Source organism: Gallus gallus, chromosome 14 (genome assembly GCF_016699485.2).
Source record: "Gallus gallus isolate bGalGal1 chromosome 14, bGalGal1.mat.broiler.GRCg7b, whole genome shotgun sequence".
Classification (NCBI taxonomy): domain Eukaryota; kingdom Metazoa; phylum Chordata; class Aves; order Galliformes; family Phasianidae; genus Gallus; species Gallus gallus.
This window is the reverse complement of record NC_052545.1, coordinates 8,961,646-8,973,936: the sequence shown is the minus strand read 5'-3', so window position 1 is coordinate 8,973,936 and position 12,291 is coordinate 8,961,646. Positions and strand designations below refer to the sequence as shown.

At 42.8% G+C, this 12,291-nt stretch overlaps 1 protein-coding gene across 2 annotated transcripts in view; it reads left to right on the top strand.

The window, feature by feature from the left end:
• RMI2 (RecQ mediated genome instability 2) overlaps positions 1-12,291 on the top strand; it is a 75,287-nt gene that overhangs the window by 13,387 nt on the left and 49,609 nt on the right. For both annotated transcript variants that reach the window (XR_006931459.1, XM_015294232.4), the window contains exon 2: positions 4,856-5,009. The gene's annotated coding sequence lies outside the window, so the exon portion shown is untranslated. The remainder of the gene's footprint in view (positions 1-4,855; positions 5,010-12,291) is intronic.

Here is a 12,291-nt window from a genome sequence, read left to right as displayed (position 1 = left end):
TAAGCACTTATGTTAACTGACACACTATATGGCTTCCAACAGAGTTTCTTCACCACTCAGAACATTTCCTTTGCAAACCCTGGTAATTAGAAACATCTGTTAATAGGACATGTCAGCATTCCAGAAATCAATGTAATTACATTCTGATATTCAACAATATTTTCTCCACCAGCATCTTTTAAATGCTTTTTACCTAAAACTCAGCCCTAAAATTGGGCTGAGTATTAAAAAGTAAAATAAAAAAAGAAAATGATTATACTAAAATAAATGCAGAAGAATGGAAGTCCTCCTATGACTCAGAGACAGGAGATCTTGCTGAGTACTTTCAAATTAATACCAGCTTTTTCTTCATCTGCAGACCGTATCAAGTAAAAATGCCAAAGTAAAATAGGGATAGCAGCTTTCTAATGGCTGTGTTCTCAAGGCCACTTCTTCCTTGTCTGTGCACTTTAATTTTTTTTTCATACCTTCTTTCTTATTTCCTTCTCATCCCTATTTGACCACATCTGGATGACATTCTCCTTTGGTCCTCTCAAGCCTTTTGCTCCATGGTTCACTGCAGGCGCTCCAAACTCAGATCTTCCATTTTCTGTATTGTCTCTTCAGGCATTCCCTTTTCTGCTTCTCTGGACCTATGTGCATTTCCCCTGCTCTTAAAATATTAAAGCTGTGTCCTTTTAGATATAAGTTAGTAAAAGTACTGTATATTATTTTCATTGACTATGTTCTATAAAAAGCTGCTATAAATATAGCTTTTTCCAAAGGAAGTATAAACAAGCTAAGAAATTCAGATCTATCAGATGTGAGTATAAATATCCATCTATATTAAACATGCTCAGGAAGCTGTGAATAGGTCCATTTACCAAAGAGGTGATTTCAGTTGGTGATTTACCAGAGCTAGACTTTGTGCAGGTGTTCTGCTGCCCATGATCTTGATACCAACTGGAGATTGGTATCAAGTGATTGGTATAGTGAGAGCGAGTGGCACCAGTACCATATTGGCTTCCTTCATCCTAGAGTGAAGAGACACGATGTTCAACATCTCCATGGCATTACAGCAGGATTTCCCCTTCCTTCCAGCAATGCTTCCTAATGACTTTTTGATTATCTTTTTTTTCCCCAGTAATTTTAACTGCCAGTGAAGTGTCATTCCTCTCGGAGATCTTCTCAATCTAGTTAAGCACAGCGCCATGGTTGGTTGGTTTGGTGTTCTTAATTTTTATTTTAAACTTCGGTGATTTTTGAATTCTCTTTTTATTGCACTTCTATTTCTATTTAATCTCCACCCTGCCACTGTCCTGGTCATGGTTTAGTATTTATACTTGTAGTACTGGGGAAGACTTGGGAAGAATTGAGGGTTTGACTGTGAGAAGAGCAGTCAAGAGGAGCTGTAACCCACAGCTGGTAAAGGCCAGTCTGAACGAGCAGTCAGGCAGGATTAATGCCCTACAGTATCCCCAGTACATCTTGCCAATGCACTGGTTTCACTGAATGGCTGCTGGGCATATCCAGCTGGCTGAAGAACTTGCATGGCAGACAGAACGGATGTGTGTGAGCTATAATCCAAGGCAGGGAACAACAATAGGTGAGAAGGGCCCAAGTTCTGCTGGGCTTAGCAGAATATATTCAGCAACAATATATTTCTGCATATTTCTGGTAATGGATCGTGAAGGAAATTCTCTGTCCTTTAATGATGAACAAAATACTTCCTTCTTCCTATTCGCAACTAACTCATAAGCATGTAAGCCACCTTTGGACCTTGTTACATATTCCTAAGATGTGGATTGTGTTTCTAGCCATTGCCAATTCCTGTCATTTCTATTGCAACATCAGAGTATCCTGTCAGGAAATGACATGAATCATAGAATGGCCTGGGTTGAAAAGGATCTCAAAGATCATCTAGTTTCAACCCCCCTGCCATGGGCAGGGTCACCAACCACTAGATGAGGCTGTCCAGAGTAGAGAAGAGCAGAGCACAGAGAAGAGCAATACTATCTCAGTGTGACAGCACAGCTCTCACAGCCTGAACCATTCCTGTTGAATATGACTGCTCTAGAGGAAAAAGAAAACCCATGCACCGCTCCTCCTGATGAGATCAGCTGTAGTTTTCCCTTCCAGAGGCAGAGCTGTGTTTGAAACCTGCCACCAGCCTCTCTTCAGGCTATGGTTTTGTTGACATCACATGAGTCCATTTGTTAAATCCTCAGGTGCCCCACCAAGGATGCATTTCACTGGGATTTGAGACCTTCCTTGTACACAAAATTGCCTTAAGGACAATTTTGCTGCAGCTTTTTGAAGGAGTGCATTCTTTAGCCAGGGAATGATGGGGAAAGTTTTGGGGTTTCTGTTGGTACTGAAGGCCACCTCTTGGCTTAAGTGAACATTGAGAACGGTGACAGGTTTGGCTGTTTATTTTTTTTTTTTTTTTTAGCTCTTTGCTTATAAGCCCCATTTTTATCTACACAGCAGCTGAAGTCTCAGAGGGAAAAGGAAAGGAAAATTACAACAATTTCCTGTTAGAAATCTAAGATTACCCAAAATAGCTTAATCACAAAGTGCGTTATGGCTATGAGTCTCTTAAAGGAAAGTTTTGTATCTCTTAAATTTCTAATATAGTCATAATTCCCATCTTCAGCTGCTACTTTGCTCTTGCTGGCTTGCTCTGTGATTATGGCAACTCACTCAAGCAAAACTTAAGGAGAGGAAACTTAAGGAAACAGCCCACGCTTGTTGATGATGAGGAGAAAGGAGGCACTTTGCAGGGTACCTCTCATCTGATGGACAAAGGGACAGTGAGTTGCATTTGTATTGCTGTACTGCAATATACCACAAAGCCATCGCCTGATCTGTACCATAAATATATAGATAACACTTCAAAAAGCAGATGAGCCAAACTTTTTTTTTAAATGCCCCAAATAAAATGCTACAGCCTGCCTCACTGCAACCCTTTGCCCACACCTTCCTGTCCTGAAGCTCTGTAACCCTATTTCTAAGAATACATCCCTTCCAGCTTTTTCTAGGTGCCACTCATAATGCCAACACTTTACAAGCTTTGTGCATAACGCAGCCTGGCTTCTCTCTGAGGTCATTTGATATTTTGGGCCGTTTGGATTATAGTAAGCATTAGCCATAGCACATTCACTTCCAGCACGTGGCTCATTGGGTTTGTGCCGTGCACCTCCAGGGAAGGATCCAGCGCTTCCTGCAGCATGGTTTCATCAGGCAGGTTGCCCCAGAGCTGCAGCAGCTGCAACTCTGGCACTGTCCTCTGAGAAAACGTGTTAAACCACGTCTGGAGTTTTGCAATGCCGACTCTTCTTCTCAAACCTGACGCTTCCCGGGAGGGAATTCAGGGGGGTTTCTTGAGACCTCTCATTTATCCATCATGATGACAGGTTTCGTAAAACAGAAGTAAGTTTGCTATAACCCATTTACAAGTCTGCTAGTAGCAAAACAGAAACTGAAATTACACATGCAGCTCTCCTAACATAAGAGCTTTGAGGTTATTTTCTTTTAATTAAAGGGCTGACAGGAGCAAAATCCACTGACTCAAAAGATCTTTGGTAATTGAGTGTCTCTAATGTGAAGAAATAATTAAAAAAAAATTCTTCGAGTATTCTTAACCCTGCCACTGAGGTATCACCTGATAAAAACCCTGTGTTGATCTAAACCAATGTTATGACTAAACAGTGAGATGCTAGAAGAAGACAGCTTCTTTACTGGAAACTCTTCATCCAAGGGCTATTTCTGCTGCAGAGGCTCCAAGCAGCTGCTGCACAATAGGACGTGATTATCTGAAAGCTGTACCTTGGGGTAAAAGGAAGACTATTGATTTTCGTTTTGAAGAGTTACTGAAAACCAGGAGGAGAGGGAGAGAGGGGTTGTTAAGTTCCAGGTAAAATAACACAGATAATAATGACTGCAAGTGGATGGGCAGCCAAAACGTCTGGGTGCCTTTAAAGCTGCATAATTCTGTACCAGCAAACTTCGGGGAAACAGGCAGGTTTGTTTTCCAGGAAGAGGTAATAATGTAGAAACCTCTTTCTTGTGGCTTTCTTTAATCACATGGAGGGGTGGTGTTAAAAGCCAAGCGCACACACAGAGACGCTGTCTTTGAACTACAAAAGCACAACACATCCCAGGCTCGGCTCACTGAGCGGGTGCTTTACTGAAAGTTACAGTCATCTCTGTGTTGAGCTGACCTCCTGTATCTCTTCTGAAACAACTACTTAGAAGCCTTGGCTGTTATAGCACTATCAGCAAGGAGAGAGGGTGTTGCATAGAAGTGCCATGTTGCGTGTTTCTATTCAAATATTTCTGAGCGTGTTGGACAATAGCTGTGAGATCCAATTAAAATATTTTCACAAGCCGATCAGTCACTTATCCAGAGCTTTGCTGGAAACATTTTGTTGATGTATGGTAGTATCCTATTTCATTTCAGACTTGTAGGCCGCTGCCCACTTTCTCATACAGATTGTGCTGTCGCTTTTGGCACACGTATGGGCACACATAAATCTCTGCCTTATGTCCCTTTTGTGTGTCCTAGGAGAGCTGAAGTTTTTGCTGCTCTGGGTGCAGCACCCTTAGAAAGCATAGACATACCAGGTCCTGCTAAAAGCAGACCATAGAAATGCATGTATGAGCCTGGTAAGGATCTTTGTGTCAAAGACGTGTGTCGTTACACAGTGGAAAAGTGAATTTACCCTTTCCCAGCCCTACAAGACCTTATTTGGTTGCATTGGGATGAAGCAAGGCCATCTTGTGAGAGTGCAGTTGTTTAGCTGAGTCAGAGCTAGCAGGGTAATTGTAGCCCCTTTTACCCCTTCATTAAATCTGTGCTATCTTCTTCACCCAGGAGGAGTAACCACGGCACAGCAGAAGCGGGCAGCCAGCCTCAGCCCACGCCTCCCTGCTGCTCCCACGCCTGAGGAAAATGTTCCCTGTTGAGATGCTCACTGCTGCCCTGGGCTTCCTCTTGCAGACACACCGACCTCTGGTATGATCCAAAGGTAAAGTTGTTAAAAATTTTAGAAAAAGCAAGATGGAAGGATTTAACAGCTCCTATGCAAGAAAATAAGAGCACACTGGCCTTAAGGCTGCTCCTCTGTTCAGGGAATTACCAACAGACAGATTGCAACAATCACCTTCCTTCTATAGTAACCAACCACATTTTCTGTGAAGATGATTTTGGATTCCAGTAAGTTTAAAAAAAAAAAAAGTTACTGTTGGTTCCCCCCACCCTTCCTCCTCTTCCCATTTTTCCAAGAACTCAGTATTGACCTGTGTGCCTGTTTGTACCATTTGCTGAAGTCATCCAGTGTATGGTTGGAGTCATGCAAAGGAAGCCTTGTGGCAGTCCCTGTGTGTACCTGCTGTTGGCCCTGAGGCTTTGCTTCTTTGCAGGCTCAGGAAAGGCTCTGCTGTTCTTTTCCTGCTCTGGGGTCCAAATCTCCACAGCTCTGTTTCTTTCCCTCTGTTGCCATGGCCCTTGCAGGGGATCCTTAAGCTCTTGCTCAGTTGCACCCTTTCCCCTCAGGAGAATCCTGTTTCTTAATAGAAATCTGTGCCCTACCCATGAAGTAGCTCGTTCAGTCTGACCCAATGCAGAAGGCTTGTGAATTCATATTCGTAGATGTCATTACACAAATAAAACAGGCTGGTTTCCTCCAGCCAGTTGTTTTTTGTGCAAGAGGTGTATTTCAGCACAAACTCCAGTCTCCGTGTTCTCTTTTGGACTCAGTTTTGCAATAGCTGTCAGGCTTCTGCAACAACTTCTATGGAAATTTTGCCTAAAAAAGACTAGGGAAAACTGAGGACTTAATTCTGAATTGCTTATTAATGCAGTTCACTGTAAATCTGAAATGTTCTTGGATTAGTCAGTGGCATACTTTCATTCTCTCAGGTTTTTATTTTACTCCATAAGTACCCTGATTTAATTGCATCTATTTCTGCTCTTTCTTTTTTTATTTTTAATTATTTTTCCAATGAAGTCTGAGTTTAGTGTTTAAATTTAACTTTCTCTCCCTTCATGCTCCAGGAAGGTATGTTTTGCACTCATCTCTTTTTTTGGCAGAGTTGTATTGGCAGAAAGGCTGTTCCCTCTATGTGGAATATTAACAAAAGCAGTCACGATACACATTCATTTGTGGCTCCTATCTGATGCATTACTAATAGACTCTGATTTCCCTCAGCTATTGGGTACACGCTGTCAGTTCAGCGTTTTATTTCCAATTCGATCCTGCCAAACTCAACAGCCACTCAGTGGCTCTGATGTAGATTGGGAATTTTGTCTTTTATTGATGTTCTGCATGACTGATTTGACAGATCTGGCAAACAAACAGGAGCTGGTACTTCCTAGAAGCTCTCAGTGTTCTTTAATACACAAAGGAGTTTTTTATATTCAGCAGTATGGAGGTTAACATGAGTAACAGAACAACCAATTGTACTAAAATCTTGAAAGACTGCAATCTATCCCAGCCACATGTTCCTGACAGAATTTAGCACTTTCTGGCACTTCTTGGATGCTTCTTTTAGCCATTTCAGCTCCTGAATGTGAAATCACTGGATTTATCCCTGAACTAGCAGATTGTCTTGGCTCTGAAAGGGTTTGAGAGCCAATACAAAGGATGAGGTGGGATTTGATGGCCGAGGAGCAGGGATGGGGAAAGGGAAAGGCCAAGCTGTAGTCAGAAGTCACTGGATCGTGTCAGCGGTCTGCAATGCCTTGCTTTTAAATTGTTTTTTAAAAGGCACCCTGCCTACATTGTTTCTATTGTGCAAAATAGGCAGCTGGCAGCCTTCTAGATACTGGCTCACAAGAAAAGCTAAAATCATTTTCAGCAGTGCAAAATATTGACTGGGACTAGCTTGACTTACCAGGCAGGCCTAGCGTCCTAAGAGTAGGCATGTTCTTACTTAGAGCAACTCAAAGAAGGTTATAGTGCCCACTTCGCTGGGAACATACTAGTTGAGCTAAGTCCTTCAGACTGCCTTAGATGCTTCATTTGGGGATCACACGTGCAGTATGAGTAAGTCTGCTACTTCACTGAGTCTGCCTTTACCTGCTTGGTAGCTTCAGTTTGGAGGATCAGTCACCCAGCACAACACATACGTTACACAAATGTACTGAAGGCACTTTAGTGTTTATGTAACTCTAGGAGGGAGATGGGAAGAGATCTAGTATAGGTGGGAAGAGAAGTGTGATCTGCCATGAATGAATGATTAAAGCAATTGCCTTTAATCATAGAACCATCAAGGCTGGAAAAGACCTCTTGATCATCTAGTCTGTCCATCCACCTACCGCCAGTATTGCCTGCTAAACTATGTCCCTAAGATGAAATGATCGATCCTTTTGATTAAATGAGACCTTTTCACACCTCACATGAGTAATGCATCTGCCATATCAACTTACCATCTTAAGGAAAATCATGGAAATTCCACATAGTAACACAGTAGTGAGTGAATGTGCACCACCTTCCTAATGGCATTTTTGTCATTTTTGTCATTACTTTCAAATAGCCTCAGTGATCTTCACTTTTGCTCCCACTTACCAGAGTACCCTTGCCTCCCCAGATCTGGAAAACGTCATCAGCACATCACATGTCTGTGTTTGCAGACCACACCACACACACCTCCTCCTGTTTGTTTTCTCCTGCTCGCTGGCAGTGACATGGGTGCCTGGGACTCCTGCTGTCAGAAGTTACAACCCTGGCAGGTAGATTCAAGCTTGTCAGTGGGTAGCTGGGTGGCTGCCTTTGGACCATTACCAAACCAAAATGACTAATGCGTGCTAGGAGCCAGAGCAAGCTGCATCAGAGCCAGCTCTTCCTGTGCTGCAGAACTTCCCACAGGCTCCCATAGAGGCGCAGGGTGAGGAAGACTTCCTAGCTCTGTCCTCTGCTGTCATCCAGCTCCGCAGGTCCGTATTTGTCCCCTCCTCCTCTGAAAGGACGGGACAGATTTCACAACTTGTGTAACAACTATTTCAGGAACTCCACAGTAGGGACATAGGGAAATGCCACAGTATTTTTCCTTATGGATTTCTCCTTGGAAATGGTAGGGAAATCCCCTAGTTCTTACAGGCAAGGGCATGGCTCCTCCAGTTCCAGCTTCTCCAACTGTTGGAGCATGAAAGAGTTACGACAGCTGCCCTCATCTCTCTGCCCTTTCTCCGTCTTGTTTACTTGCTGACTGATTGCAATGCAGCAGTTTTACAATGCATATGAAGCCAGCAGAGTTTTTTTAAAGGGGATTCCCATCCCACAAATTGCATGCAATTGTATATAGCCTCCTCGAGTGTTATTGGAGTGGAGAAGAGGAGGGAAAAGGTTTGTCACATGGTTGCCACTGTAGAAAGTTCTCAGTAAAGCCTGGGTTATATAAACTGAGCTTCTTTCCATATGAAATGGTATCTAAGTGTTGGTCGAAGTCCAGCTATTAGGTTTATAGGGCTTTAATGGAATATAATACAAATGTTTCCCTGGTTTCCTCTTGCTACCTCAACAAAAGAGAGCAGTGGCTTTTTATGGGATAAGGTCTCCTCCAGGTATACGCAGCTCTGGTACTCTGAGTTGGTCTGTGTGCTTGCAGGAGAAAACAGGCTGTTTCACTGTGAAGAACATGTCTCCATCATTCAGAGCCCAGAGCAGATTGGGTTGTCTGATTACACAAAAACCACATCTGTAGCCATGAATGAGGTTGCAGAATCAAAAAAAAAAAAAAAAAAAAAATCTATGTTGAGCAGCATAAATACATGCTATTGTGTCTCTGGGGGGTGAACAACCAAGAACTTCAAAAGGGCCTTGTCCTCAGCGTGGGAGATTCAATAGGTCTTACTTAAATCATGTGTCAGAGCAGCTGACCAGGTGTCTGTACCTAAGCCTGAAGTCCCTTGTGTGTTTGAAAAGGCATATATGAAATAGGGAATGAAAGAGCTGCAATTATGAAAGAGCCTTCTGTGGGGCAAAACAGGGGAAGGAAAAGCCCTCAATAAACACTAACAAAGGCATGTTCAAACAATGCTATTCTCTGGCAAATAATCTGTCTGAGAGAATTAATAATCAAATCTGGAAATCCTGAACCAGATATGACTATGGTTGTTAGCCATATCCCTTGGGCTTTTTCAAAATTAAATGAGGGAAAGAGAAAATTCCTCAACTCTTAGGACTTCTGTTACTCATCCTGTGATCAAAGGAACCAGAACGGAGCTGCTACATATCTGAGAACCAGCAAGACCAAGCAAATTCAGATTTATCTCTGATGAGGTGGCAAGTAGAAGACTAATATCCTGATGCAGTTTGATTCTCCTAAATTAGGTCACTCACTTTCTGATAGATGCAAACACCAGAGCGCTTCTTTCTTATACACACCTGAACTTCCTGTCACCACCAACATCCTGTTTCTGTCACCGTCAGAGCCACTTTGTACTTTACAGTCAGATCGGACCAGCACAGCCCAGGTGGCATTACGTGATGGGTCATTGTACAGTGAGTAAGCCTTTGTTCTGAAATCAAGGCTCTTGACTACGGAGAGCTTACACTGTGTCAGCCTGATATGCGCACAGTCTAGTCCTGCCCTTGCTGCCACTGTGATCAATAGCAAAACTCTTCCAACTTTGGTAAAACAGATTAGTAGAAATTCACAAAAGCATATGCTTCTTGGCAAGTTCTCCTCTTTGTGTCTTTGCTCCTGGGAGGTAGTTGCCTTATGTATATGGACGGTCTCACCCTTTCACAGCTTTCTACAATGAAAGTCCTGAGGAAGTTCTGTTCAACAAGAAATTATTTTCTTTTACTTATTTTGAGGTCAGAGCAATTCCTTTCAACTAGACCTAGTGCTACAAGAGAAAGAGGTTCAAGTCCTTTTTGCCTCACTCCAAGGCTTCATAGTAGAGGGGAAGGGGCTTTCCTCTGGGGAAGTGATGCAGGGTCTGTGCAAAAAGCTGAAGAGGGCAGGTGTGCAACCCACAGCTAGACTGCTTCCTGAGTCTGAGAAATCCTGCAGTTTAGACCTTGCTCCAGAATCACTGCTGGAATTTACGTCATTCACAGTTCAGTCGTCATTCTTTCTCCTGTGTACACCTCGCTCTGTTAAAGCTGGATTCCTGTCAGCTCCATTTCCTAAACAGAAGTAGGTATCACAAACTGGAGTGTTCCTAGGCAGGGCTAGTATGTACAAGTCACAGCTCCAACTTAGTCTTATGGGGATATTTATTTCTTTTAAGCCTTCAAAGAAAATTATAAAATCTGAGCAGATGTGGAATATCAAGTAGCTCATCCTTCTCAAAGCTTAATATTGAACCATGCAGCACAGAAAACCAGAACTGATCTGTAAAGCAAAATCTGAATTCAGTGAAAAGGTGGTTGTTCCATTAAAAACATTAGCAAGTACTGTTTGATGGCACTCTTTTCCCTTATCCACATTTAATTTCCTGAAGGACTGTACACGAGAGAGGAGTGTAGAGGAGTGTGACTGTGAGTTGTGTTCCTTAGCTGCCTTGCTTCTGGTGCAGTGCTGCAGTTGTTCTATGGTAAAAGAAGCTATTTGTGCATGCAGCAGGCCACCAGCTGTTCCATTTAGATTTGTGGGCGTTATATCTCTTTAAAATGGCATTAATAGCAAACAACATTGCCACATGCAATTTAGCTGTTTAGGAGTTACCAAGAGAAGATAGTATTTATGCCAGCTTTTTCGTGGCAGGTCAATTATTTTGTTAGCACATGCAACAGTGTATTTGTATTGTGCAACTCTTCTTAGGAACTGAACTGTGCTGGAGGACAGGAAATCAGTGGAAGCAGGATGGATTGGAATTAGAAGGGAGGGATTTGTTTTTCTTATACGTGGGTGCCAGTGCCCACTGAGCTGCAGGGACGTACTGTTGCAGTCTGCGCATCTCCTTATGCAACTAAGGAAAAGTAGTACCTGCAAGAGCTTGAAGTAAAAGTGAGTGGAGTGCAGTTATTCTGAGTTTGGTTTCTTTTCCCTTATTCTGTTTCTCCATGGTGACGTGTGGTCTTTGCAGGGTCAAAGCTGTATATTTTGCAAGAACCTTGTGAGATGCTATTTTACTGAACCTTGCAAGCTGAACTTTGGCCAAAGCTGTCCTAATATAAAGGAATAAATGACCACCTAACTCAATAGACAGTATTTAAAATTCAGCAACTTCAGTAAATTTTATAGCTGGTGAGATCGAGCTACCTTCATAATCTGCCTGCTACATAAAGGCTTTATGACTCAGGCTGGGGGATGTTCATAAATACTTTGCTCTAGATTATTTAAAAAGACACTGTGTTATGAAGGTGTTTAATAGGTGTCTCTTCCCCCTCCTTTTTTTTCCCTATGATCAGCACATTATGTTAATTGCAAAATTGTGCACTTAATGTGGTTTAAGCTTCAATAGTGCATATTTCAGCTCAGGCAGTAGAGGTGGTTAACACTGACCTGCGCTAAATCCAAGCTTGAAAAATTTGGACCTACAGAAGTACAGTTTGTATGGCAATTAATTAATGGGCTTCTCCAAGCCTTCAAGAAGGGCTTAGGCCTTCACCATCATCAGCAGACGCTGAGCAGCTTTAGGAGTGTGCTGATTTGTGTAACACATTTGGATCGCAGAGTAAATAGCTCTGAACAAAAGCTGCGTAGCTATTCTGCACTTGGGACTCGTTTTTCATCACAGTTCTCTCACTAGCTGTAGCCTCACCTATATGCCCTCACAGCTCTTGATCCCTCCATGCAATTCTTGCAAAACCCAGGTCATGTTTTCTCTGGCTCTCTTGAATGCATTGCCTCCTTCCAAAATTTCTCAGTCTTCCAGGGTGCTTTTCAGCCCCTTCTGACATGCCACAGTCTGCCCACATTTTGCACAAAATTTTCCTTTAGCAAGAAAACATTTTCTCTCACCATTATTTTTCAGCTTGCTTCAGTTCCTATTGCCTTCAGCAGATGGAGTTGGGCTCTGTAAGAAAGCCTGAATTGCTCTGGCCATAACTTGAACCGGGCATTTCAATCCAGCATTCAAGCTAGTGGCATTACACGTGTGCCTGTGAACTGACTAAAGGCCATCTACACCTGCCTGGTGTACGCCTTCGGGTCGTGTTTCACACTGCTGTGTTTGTACACAGTGTTGGCAGATAACGGTTAGCGCACAGTGTGACCGCCACAGGACACAGTGCAGCAGTCAGCTTTTCCTTTTGCTCACATGAGAAGCTCAGGCCGGGCAGAGGAGATGTGGTGCCATAAACTTTAAGGAGTCACAAACATTATTCGTCCCCAGTGGAAGTGTCACTGCTAACA